Genomic DNA, 9684 nt, shown 5'->3' with positions numbered 1-9684 from the left:
CTGTGGTGTCGCGTCGCGAGCTCGTAATAAACTTGCTGTAATTATGGAACTAAAAATCAAATCGAATTGAGATTTTCCAAAAAGTTGGCCAATACATTGGCGCAAAATTCGTTCGCTTGAAGTTTGTCGTAGCTCAAACTTCCTCGCTCAAAATTTTAATGTGAAAGTCTAAAAACGTGGTTTTTCATTCGGATTAAAAAAAACATTGGAAATTAACTTTTGACCCCTTTTGGACAATGTAGCCTCCGCTAGAGTGTCACAAATAAAACTCAAAAAGAAATTTGTTAATTAGTTAATAAACGAGTTACATATGGCGAGTTTAATGTGAAAACACATGGTTTTTTCAATTTAAAAAATGTCAGTTTTTATTTATTTACTGTAAAATTTGCAGTCCGAATGAAAAACTGTAAATAGAGACTCAGATTCATTTTTCGAGAGCTATCTAACTATATTTTTGGTTTTTTCAAATTTCGAATTTCACTTTTGATACCTGACGTCACAGCCTGGACAATACTTTTACTTGTTCTCGAGCGCCTATCGCCTTCTTGTCCAGAACTCCTCAATTGTCCTTGTTCTATACTTTTAGAAACACAGTAACTAGGACAAAAAAGAATTATGAAATGTTGAGGTCTCACGCGGCATAATTTTCTCTTATTTACAATTTGATATTATAATTATTTAATATTTTAATGTTAAAGTTTGGGAATACATTAACTCGGGATCCAATTATTATATTTTTAAATAATGATTAGCAAAGTTAATTTTTCGTCGAAATTTTATATATATATATATTTTTTTTTAAAGTTTAACTATTTTTTTTTAAGTCCTTCTCGGCTTGAAACTTCAACCTTACTCATAGAAAATTAACTTTGTATTAAAAATGTATACGTTTGTGATGAACATCCAACTATTTCTCTGAAAATCTGCCTTTTTGTGTTAAAAAAGCACAAGTTGTGTTGTAAATTCGTCTTTTTGGGTTAAAAATTCAAGTGCTCTGATAGAAAATTATATTTTCACTAAAAAGTATTTTTGGGTTAAAAATTTAAAATAGTTTTGTTAAAATTTATTTCTTTGTTTGCTAAAAAATCAAGTATTGTGGTAGAAAATTAAGTTTTGGTTACAAATAAATACATTTGGGTTGAAAATTCAAAACAGTTGTGTTGAAAGTTCGTCTTTTTGAGGTGAAAATGCAAGTATTCTGGGACAAAAGTAACTTTTTATTAAAAAAAAAAATATTTTACCGTTAAAAATTCAAAACAGTTTCTTTGAAAGTTTGTCTTTTAGGGCAAAAAATGCCAGTATTCTGGCTGAAAATTAACTTTTTGTTAAAAATAAATATTATTGCTTTCAAAATTGTAATACAAATTTTCTTGGTAGATAATTTAAATATTTTTCGGAAAATATGTATTAAAAATTGAATCGTGTTGGTAGAAAATTAACACTATGTTAAAAATTCCTACTGTTGTGCTGAAAATTAATCTTTTGGGGTTAAAAACACCAGTATTCTAATAGAAAATTAACTTTTGTTGAAAAAATTGTGTATCAATACTCAAAACAGTTTTGTTAAAAATTAGTCCTTCTTTATTAAAAATTCAAATATTCTGGTAGGAAATCAACTTCCTGTTCAAAATAGATATTTTTGTCTTAAAAATTCAAAATATTTTTGTTCAAAATTTTATTTCTTTGGGTTGAAATTTTAAGTTTTCTGCTAGATAATAAACTTTTTGTTTAAAAAAATATTTTACCGTTTAAAGTTCAAAATATTTTGTTTGTTAATTCATCTTTTGGGGACAAAAATGCCAGTATTCTGGTCAAAAATGAACTTTTTGTTGAAAATTAATATTTTTTTTTGAAAATTATAATAAATATTTTATTGGTTGATCCTTTTAATATTTTATAATTTATATTTTTTTGAATTAAAATATATATCGAAAAATTTGCATCATTGTATTAAAAATTGAACCGCTTTTGTAGAAAATTAACACTGTTAAAAATTCAAACTGTTGTACTAAAAGTTCAACTGTTTTTGTTAAAATATGTTTTTTTGAGTTAAAAATTTAACTAAAATTTAAAAAGTTAATTCAATTTATTCTATAAGAAAATTAACTTTATATTGAAAATCCATATTTTTGTGTTAAAAATATAAATTGTTTATGGGAATTATTTTTTTAAGTTATAAACATAAATATTTTAGTAGAACATTAAATTGGTTAAGAAATTCATTTTACTTACGATAATTCGTCTTGGCGGTTTGTTAAAAATTAGTCCTTATTTTCAAAATTCAAATATTCTGGTAGAAAATTAATTTTTTGTTAAAAATAAATGAAAATTCAATTATGTTGAAAATTCAATTATTCTAGTAGAAAATTAACTTCGTTTTTAGAAATTCGTCTTTTTATGTTGAAAAATTTAACTATTTTGGTACAATAATTAGCATTATCTTAAAGATTCATACTCTTGTATTGAAATTTTGACCATTTCTTTAAATTACTCTTTTTATGTTAAAATTGCAAGTATTTTGGTAGAAAATAAATGATATTACATTGAAATTCAGCTAACATTTTTCTTGGTTGAAAATTAAAATTTTTTTTTTAAATTCGTCTTTTTGGGTAAAAAATTTAACTATTTTGGTAGAAAAATAACATTATATTAAAAATCCTCTGTTGAAAGTTCAACTGTTTTTTTAATTCCCCTTTTTGGTTCAAAAATTTAACTTCAAGTACTCTGATAAATAATTAACTTTTTGTTGAAAATAAATATCATTGCGATGAAAATTCTTCTTTTTGTGTTTAAAAATTTAACTATTTCGGTATAAAATTAACGTTTTGTTGAGAAAGTTTTGTGTTGAAAGTTCCACTATTTTGTTTAAGTCGTCTTTTTGGGTTAAAAATGTTAATATTCTGGTAAGAAAAATAACTTTCTATTAAAATTTAATATTTTTTTGTGCGGGAAATTAAACTGTTTTTATGGAAATTCATTTTTTTTTGTAAATAAACTATTTTAGTACAATATTGAATTTATGTTAAATTTTTGTGTGTGTAAATACTAGTGTATTCATGAGAATTCGTCTTTTTGAATAAAAAATTTAACTATTATGGTAGCAAATCAACTTTTTGTTAAGAATAAAAACTCAAATAGTAATTTTCAAGCCAAAAAGACACATTGTTTCGAACGCAGTGAAATTTTTCACAAAAAAAACTACTTTTTAACCAAGAAAGATCAATTTTCAACCAAGAAGGATGAATTTTCTACCATCAAAGGTAAATTTTTAATCCCCAAGGATAAATTTTTTTTTTAAATAGTTAAAATTTCGACCAAAAATAAGGACTTAAAAAAAAGTTAAAATTTCAAAAAATAATTAGATTTTCACAAAAATAGTCGAATTTCTAATCAAATAGTTCAGTTTTTAGCATACACAGATGCATTTTGAATCAAATACTCCACTTTCCAAACAAAAAATATTGCAGTTCAATTAAATATTTGAACTTTCAAGCCAAAAAGCACATTTTTTAGAAGTTAAATTTTTAGCAGAAAAGTTCATTGTCAACCAAGAAAGATAAATTTTCTAACATAAACAAAAATTTTCCACAAAAAATTAAAGCATTTAGTCTAAAAAGTCGAATTTTATAGAAAACAGTGTACTTTTAAATCAAAAAAGATGAATTTTATAACAAAAACTGTCATTTTTAATCAAAATAGGTGAATTTTTACAAAATAGTGGAATAGTCAACCAAAGACTTTTACTAAAAAGGTAATAGTCCAATTTTCAGATTAAAACTCTGATAAAAAAAAGTTTTGAAAAAAACGAATTTTCAGCAAAGTGCATAAATTTGTGAAAAAAATTAATTTTCAAATAAAAAGATTATTTTTCTCCTAAAACAGGCTAATTATAAAACAAAATATATGAATTAAAAAAAATTATTTTGATTTAAAGCCAAAAAAAGATATCTACAAAAAAGTTGAAATTCCAATTCAAAAATATGATTTTTCAACCAAAAAGTTTAATTTTCACTCAAGCAGTTTAATTTTCTATCGAGTTGTTGATTTTGATACAAAACAGTAAAATTTTCAAAATTAAAGTTTGTTTAAAAGTAAAAAGTTCATTTTTTTACAAATCAATCGAATTTCTGATAAAAATATGACTTTTTAACAATATAGTTGCATTTTCAACAAAATAATTGAATTTCCAACCAAATGAACCAGAGCCGCGTTTTAGTAACCCTTTGTTTAGTAATTTCTAGAACAGCGTAATATTAAGCATTCCAATTGGAAACGGTTCAGGTGGCCCTGTAAGTTTCCGTTTCGATTCACCCGATTTAGCAACAGGGCTATTGGCAGGCAACCCCGACACTGTTACTAAACCGGAAGTTTAGTGTAATGTAATTTTTTATCAAACGAGATGATTTGCAAACAAAAAATACAGTAGTAGCCCCTTCAATGAAAAAAGAACTTTCACCCAAAAATATAGTTGAATTTTCTTACCAGGTTTAATTTCTGAATATGTTCTAAATTCGTAACATTATTTTCACTTATAACCCCACCCCCTCTAACTACTGTCACCGATCCTAGTTTTTAGCTTTCCCCCTCAAACTGGTAGAGTTGTTCATTGAATGTACCACCTGGCCTCATTTTCTTTTAAGACTACAACAGCGGCTAATAAATTCAGTTTCAGTTACTGGAAAAAAATCTCACTAAAGGACAAGCTTGCAGTATCTCCGCCTGAAAACTGGAATTATCTCGCACTTATTTCAAGTGCCCAAAGCTTGGATATTTCAAGTAGCTAAAATACTTCACCTCTCACCACTGTCCCTGTACGGTCTCATCCACGTCAGTGGCTGACCAGTGAAAAAGAGGCCCGAAGAGTGGAAAGCCCTCATTTGTATGTATGGGTAAATGCAAGGGAGCACACATTACAGCGCGCGCATCGAGACAAGGCAACGGTAGCCAATGAATGTCGCTGGACAAAATTACCTCAAGACTCACGGTAGAGGTGGGGGCCCCTGCAAATTTATAATATCTGAAAGTTTACGCTTCTCGGCTTTCGGAATAAGTGAGAGTTCACGTGAGAACAAATTTTTTTGTAAGCCAGAATAGTATTAGGTAATCCTGATTAATTCTGTATATAGAGGTAATCCAGGCCTTGTTTTTTATGAACAATGTGGTTGAAATTTTAAACCAGTGATCTGCTTTCTAGAAGGAAAGAGAAAGTTCAAGTAACCATGAAATCCAAGAACAAACACACTCTTCTCGTTCACTTATCTAACTAGATCGTCCTAACACTGCTTTGGTGAAAGTTTTGAAGATTTCAAGTTCAATTATCAATACAAAAGGTTGGCAGCGATTCGTTTATTTGTGGTCTGGCAGCAGCTATAGTGATCGCTTTTGTTCAGAATGATTGAGTCTTCTAGAATCTAGGATTTTTGAAGCACGTCCTTTTCGAATTATTCATCCTAATAATTTAATTCCAGTTTCATGATTAGAACGTGTATGTGATTTTAATGAAGCAATACTTATCTCGAAATCAAGCATCGGACAAATTAAAAAACAGAAAAAGACCATTCTGTTCTTCTTGAACATTATCAGTGTTTATAAGCTTTCTCCTTCGAACTGAAATGGAAATTTTAATGTGTCTCCTAAAGGTTTATATTTTCCTTGAATCTCTCCCCCATTTCTTCAAAACACCCTTCACACACTTAGTTGGAATTGGACCTACAGTTTGTGGTGAGTTCCGAACCACCAAGAATAGTGGCTTTGATTAGTTATATCGTGTTTCAGTTTTATATAGATTTATCTAGTATGGAGGAGGACTAAGAAGATTAAATTATTATTACTTGATTGTAAAATAAATTGATACCAAAGTCAGAATACTTCAATTGTCAGAAAAAATTAATTTTTAACGGAAAAATAAACAAATTTTCAATAGAATAGCTTAATTTTCAGTTCGAGGTGAATTTCCGACTAAAATTGAAAACCTCCAACCAAGAAATAAATCTTTAACAAAATATTTAAGTTTGAGGGAATCTGTATTATCATCAGAGGTAGTTATCATCGATCAGTGTAGATATCATTCAGCAATCCAATAAAATAGAAATCAATACTATCGATCGAAATAACTCTTTAAACCTTTAAATTCTGAAAATTCTGAAATTTAAGCAAAGTAGGTGGACTTTCAACTTAGAAAGACAAATTTTCACCAATAATCAAGTAGTTGAATTTCCAGTTAAATAGTTTAATTATAACTGAAAACAGAAATCAATTTTCAAGAAAATATTTCAATTTTCGGCCGAACCGTTTTCCACTAAAATTACAAATCATTCAAATTTGCAGTAAAAAAATAACTTCACGAAAAAGAAGGAATTTAATTATTGAGCAGATAGTTGAGTTTTCAACCAAAAACGATTAAATTTGTCCCTTAAATGGAATAGTTGAGTTTTAAGTGAAAAAATTAAATTTTGATAAAAAAAAATTAACAAATTTACAAAAAAAAAGGTTTATTCATTTTTAAAAAAGAAGTTTAATTTTATATCGAAAAAATAGGAATTTTTAACAACATACATGAATATTCAACCAAATAGTTAAATTTTTAATTAAAAATAAAACATTTTTAACCAAAAATGGAATGGTTATATTTATAATTAAATGATTAATTTTTCATCTGAAGGAAATACGAAATTTTAAACAAGATAGTTTAATTTTTGATTAAGAAAAAATCTTAGCAATATCAAAACGATTTTTCAATAAAATAGTGGAATGTTCAACCAAAAATATAAATTAAAAAAAAACAGTTAACTTTTACATCAAAATGGATACTTTCCAACTATAGTGTTTAATTTTATAATAAAGAAATTAATTTTCAACCAAGTGATTGAGTTTTCTAACAAAAAGTTTTATTTTTAAGCAATAAAATCAATTTCAAATTGAAAAAGAAGAATTTTCAATAACAAACATGATTTTTCAACCAAATATGTGAATTTCTAATTAAAAAAGATAAACTTTTAAACAAAAATGGAACAGTTAAATTTTAAATAAAATAAACTAATTTTTTACCAGAAAGTAGTAAATCTTCAAAAACATAGTTTACTTTTCAACTAAGGAGGTAATTTTGATTTACTAAAATGATGAATCTTCGACTTGAATAATCAATTTTTTAGGTAACCAAAATTTAAATGAAAAATAAAAATGATTTTTTTAACAAAATAGTTTGATTTTCTCACAAAAAGTTAACTTTTTGAGTAAAGCGGATAACTTTTCATAAAATTGATTAATTATCGACTAAACAGTTGAATTTTAAATTCCCAAAAAGTAGAATTTTTAATAAAAAATGATTTTTTAATATAACCATCCATTTTAACTGAAAATTAAAATATATCATTAAAAATTATTTTTAAACTGGAAATTTATCTATTTTAATTTCACTTGAAAATTTATTTTTTGTAGTTGAGATTTCAACTAATTGGTTAAAAGTTTAACAACTTTCTTGAAACTTTATTTTTCGGATAGAACATCCTTCATTATGCTTAAAAATGGTTTGGATAAAAATTTAACTTTTTTGAAAAGTCGTTGTTTTCATTTTAATTTAATTTTCTTATCTTAAAAATTTATTTAACATCATTTTTGATGAAATATTGTGAACCATTTTGTTAAAAGTTCTTTTTTTTATTAAGAAAATATTTGTTGAGAGCTCATCTATTTAATTAAAACTTCATATATTTTGTTAAAACTTTATCTTTTTTATAGAAATTTGTTTCAACAATTCTTTTTTTCTTTAAGAATTTTTTAGGTTAAAAGCTGATATTTTCAATTAAAATTAAAATTGAACTATTTATTTTAAAATTCATGTGCTTTATTAAAAATTCGTCTTTTTCAGTAGAAAATTAATATTCTTGTTGGAAAATTGATCTTTCCGAATGAAAATTTTCTTACTTGCTTTAGTAGAAAATTATTTTTTTTTTACCTGAAATTTAACTATTTTGTTTTTTTATTGTAAATTTAAATTCTTTAGCTGACAATTAAACTATTTTTTCAGAAAATTTACGTAGTTCATGAAAAAATGGTCGTTTTTTGGTAGGAAATTAAATTTGCTTTTTCCAAATTCAAGTACTTAGTTAAAAGATAAACTAATGTGTCAAAAATTAATTTTTTAATGCTTAACTAATTCATTTTTTATTGTAAATGTATACGTTTTACTTTGAAAATTGAACCGTTTTCTAGGGGTATCATTTATTTCGTTAAAAATGGTTCATTTTTGTGAGTTTAAGTTAACTGGTCTTGTTTTTAAAATAAAAATATTTTTTGTTGAAATATCAACTATTACATTTTTCGTTCAGAATTAATCTCTTTTGGAACAGTTTCTTTGTGTGAAAAATTCAATAATTTTGTTAAGAAGTTAATTTTTGGTTAGGATGCATAATTTCAGTTAAACATTCCGCCCTGGTTGAAAATTTATTTGCTTTTTAAAAAAATCGTGGTTGTGTGTTATTAAAAGTTTATTTTTTAACTGAAAAATTTACTACTCCAGTTAAAGATTCAACTTTTCAATTAAAAATTTTCTTTATCTCTTTGATTGAAAGTTCTAATATACTGTTGAAAATTCTTTGTTTAAATTAATTTTATTTCTCAAGATTCAATTATTTCACTTTTGGCTAAAGTAGTTCTTATTACTATTTCACAAATAATGCGAAAAATTACAAAAAAAAAATATTTTCCCAGGCTTATTTGAAGAGTGGATTTTCATAGGATTTAATTGAAGCTTTGACAAAACCGTGTTCATTTTTCCCTGGCTATTCCTGTAATCAGGCGATTTGGAAGCTAGGTTTGGTGAAGTTTTTCGAAGTGTTAAAAATAAAATTGAAGTTAATATACCGATTGATTCTTTACAAGGTATTTTAAGAATACCCAAAAAAGAATAAAATTTAACAAAAATATCAAAAATTAAACTTTTTACGACAGTTTAAAAACACTGGGGTCCAAAAGACCCCAAGTGTCAGCTACCTGCGAAATTGACAGACCTATATCACAATAGAAACCCGGGGATGAGCTTTCATAAAAAAATGCTAAAATCGGATAAAAATTGTAAACTCTAGACTGCTTTATCCAGAGAAACTTGTTTTCCCCACTATGCATTGGCCGGGCATGCCCCGGTATATTCTACTTGGGACAGCAATTGAGAAATTCTAATCAGAATCAATTTTCTGGTATATGATTATGATATAAGATTATGGTATACGACTTGCTGAAGGGGAAGCTATTTTTTGACTTGTGCATATAAAGTAGGGTTTGCTTGGAGACCTTTTGGTCGCCAGACGGGCACACTTGAGTGTGTTGAGTAGATGGTGTATCATTTTCGACGGGGCGAAACGACCGCGTGGTTCTATCCTAAAAGTCATTTGCAGAATACCCTCCAGTACTCAACTCACCCGCTGTGAAAAATGTAGCAAAAGCGAAATAACCGTTTTTAGCTTCACTTCGCACCCTTGGCACTCTTCACACCCTAGATCACGTCGTGAATTCTCCCAACCCTAAAATTGACTCCTGCGGTAAGGAGGGGAAAAATATATTTATGGGTGTTTTCAAATTTCTGATTGAATAGGATTAGAAATATTTACTAACATCTATTAGAAACAAATATCACATTACTATTTAGCATGCTGCGACGCCAGAGAATAAAAGCAAATTAAAATATCC

At 26.7% G+C, this 9684-nt stretch overlaps 1 protein-coding gene across 1 annotated transcript in view; it reads right to left on the bottom strand.

Annotated features, from left to right (window-relative positions):
* LOC117181898 (trypsin 3A1-like) overlaps window positions 1–9684 on the bottom strand; it is a 17986-nt gene that overhangs the window by 4579 nt on the left and 3723 nt on the right. The gene's annotated exons all lie outside the window — the stretch shown is intronic.

This window comes from Belonocnema kinseyi, chromosome 10 (assembly GCF_010883055.1).
Source record: "Belonocnema kinseyi isolate 2016_QV_RU_SX_M_011 chromosome 10, B_treatae_v1, whole genome shotgun sequence".
Classification (NCBI taxonomy): Eukaryota; Metazoa; Arthropoda; class Insecta; order Hymenoptera; family Cynipidae; genus Belonocnema; species Belonocnema kinseyi.
The sequence above is the reverse complement of the archived record's forward strand: the minus strand, read 5'-3'. Positions and strand labels throughout refer to the sequence as shown.